Consider the following 3,059-nt stretch of genomic DNA (forward strand, 5'->3'; position numbering starts at 1 on the left):
AAATCAGGGCAAGGGGCAGATTCAGTAGAACTTTGAAGCCCATAGTAAAAGTTATTTTTTTTATAAGTACCTTGTGAAGCCATGGAAGGATTGAAAACAGGAGAGGGTCATGATCTGATCTCTATCACAAAGCATCACTCTATCGCACAGAGGAAAATAGATTGTTCCATCAAGTGATTTGTTCTAAATTTCAACTGAGTGGTATCTAAGAATTACCCCTTGCTTGTTGGAAATGTACCAGAAGTGCTGACATGTGCGATCATCCTGACAGTGAATCCCAGGCAACACAGGGTTGCCTATCCACTTCTCTTCTCCTTCCTGGGCACCTGGGTGGTCTACACTTCCCAACATTCCTGCAATTACGTGGGTTCATGTGATGAGTTTTAGCTAATGAAATGTGAGTGGGAGTGACATGGGCCACGACCAGGCAGAAGCATTTAAAAGCCACTGGGTAACCTCTATACTTTCCTCTTGTCTTCCATGGCGACTGCAGAGGCCACATATTAAGATGGAAGAACCACAGATGAAAGCCTCCTGGTCCCCGAGTGACTGTGTGGAGTATACCAGTCACATACTTACCCTGGACATGTAACACGAGCAAGGGAAAAAAAAAAAACAACTTTGTTTCACTAAGTCCTGAGATTTCAGGATTAATTTCTTACTTCAGCTTGACCTAGCCTATCATGACTAATACAGAATTTCAAGCTAGCAGTATTTTCATATCAACAGCTAACATTTATTGAGTGCTTTTCCTAGGCTGGGCCCTACGCCAAGCATTTTACACATATTTCCTCATTTAAGACCCACATCACCCCAGTGATGTGGACACTATTATTGCTTCATTTTAGAAATGACGAGCGAGGCTAAGAGGGGCTAAGTGGCTTATCCAGGGTCCCCCACAGAACAAAGGGTAGAAGCAAGATCCAGTCCTGACTCTAGTACCTTCCCTTTTCCTAATCAAGAAAGAACACACAGCCTCCTGACTTCATTCATTCCTTCACCTGTTTATCAGGCACTTACAGTGGTAGGCTCTTGGTAGGCAAAGATACATAAAACACCTCAAGGAGCTCACACAGTCAGGTGAGGGAGAGATTGTGGAGAGTCGATTATAAGGAAATGAATTTACAGGAAATACAGCAGACAGAGGAACTGCACAGAGACTCCAGTCAGCAAAAGCCAGATTGTAGGAAATCCAACAGGACAGATAACCTGGTTTCTTCCACAAATAAATTGCAAGGAAGTTGAGGCAGAACCTAGAGATTAAGAGAGATATAAAAGACTTATCAACCAATGGTAAGATATTCTGGCTCCTGGTTCAAGCAAACTGAACAAACAAACAAACAAAAAATGAAGACTCTTACTAGATATTTGAAAATTTGAACACTAAGTAGACATTTAATGATATTAAGAAATTTTTAACTTTAAAAAGTTTGGATGAGATAATGGTTTTGAAGTTATTTTGAATGTGTCCTTACCTTTCAGAGATATATGCTAAAATATTTATAGATGAAAGGACATGATGTCTAGAACCTTCTTCAATGTATACAGGAGGCAGAAGTGGATAGACAGAACAAGACAGGCCAAGGATGATCATTGTTGGCCTGGGTGATAGTTCCATGGGGATCAATTTTAGTAAATATTCAGAACTTCCCAAAATAAAAAGTTTTAGAATAACTATTCCTGGGCTGGATACAAAGGAACTGGTAGAATCGCTGACAAGGTGTTTGGGGAAGTTGGGAAACCTTCCAAGGAAAATGGGACCTCCATGTGAGAAACAGTTCTTAAGCAGCAAAGGAGCACGCACAAATGAAATTATTTTGAGCATCACCCAACATTATCGACATCAGAGATGGTTAATATTTGTTTTTCAACCACAGCTGGCTGCTATCACATGGAAACAGGTTACCAGAGTTCATGAAGCTTCCTTCTATGGGCATGCGTAGAAATGGGCTGAGAGAACAGGAGACTGAACATTGGATTAGAAAGTCAGGAGACCAGGCAGGAGAAGCCTGGTTCCGTCACTGACCAGCTGTGTGTCTTGGAGAAGGACTCTTACATTTTGTGTTGCAGTTCCCTCATCTGCAAAACAAGGAGGTCCGAAACTGTTCCCGAAGAACCCTTCCTGCTCCCATTATTCTACAAAGGCTCCCACAGACATGAGATGTGATTTGGGGTCATGTGTGGGAATCAGCAGCTTCAGATCACTATAGCATCGTTATCAGAACCAGAGAGACGCCCAGGGCAGGCATCTTCGTTACAAGAGACCCTGGGAAAATTCCCCGCACAGAGAGACGCCCCCAATGCAACCTTGGACTGTTTTCTACTTCACATGGGAAGCAGATGGGAGTATTGCCATGAGAGTCTTGTTCATCATCTTCAGCACAGTACCCCAGGCCTTGGTGCCCTTTGCAGGTGAAGGGAGGAGAATTTACTTACAATTTGGCTACTTCCTTGTTAAAAATTCCTCTCAGCTTAAAAATCCGATTGCTTTCTTTCCTTGAATGTTGAATATTGAGAAACCTGCCCCCTTGGTGTCCCAAATAGAGGTTAAAATAGCACTGACTGAATCATACGATGGACCTGTAATTCCGTGCTGAGGAAAATAACGAGAAGTGTCAATGAATCCCCTGACCACCCCGCTCCCCGCACCTTCTGAACTGCAACAGAGACTCACCTGCAGTCATTATCATGGAGGAAGTGATAGGACCTGGGGTCCAGAACCCTGCCACCTTCCCATCCCATCCACCCCTACCTGGCAGGAGCTGGAAGCCACACAGACTGGTCTGGGAGAGTGCTGGCATGTGAGAGGGAAACAAAGGGCAAGCGAGACCTGCCTGGTCTCTGACTTTATGGGTCCTGCAATTTCTGTCCTAGTATGATTGCAAAGAAAGTTGGTCTGGTTGACAGAACGAGACAGCCCCAAGTGGGGCTGATCTGCAGACAACCTGACAGAACAGTTCCCTCACCCCCAAAATTCCCTTGAATCCTTTGTAATCAATCCCTCACTCCCAAAATTCCCTTGAATCCTTTGTAATCAGAACAGCTCCCTCACCCCCCAA

The sequence above is a fragment of the Halichoerus grypus genome, chromosome 3 (genome assembly GCF_964656455.1).
Source record: "Halichoerus grypus chromosome 3, mHalGry1.hap1.1, whole genome shotgun sequence".
Classification (NCBI taxonomy): domain Eukaryota; kingdom Metazoa; phylum Chordata; class Mammalia; order Carnivora; family Phocidae; genus Halichoerus; species Halichoerus grypus.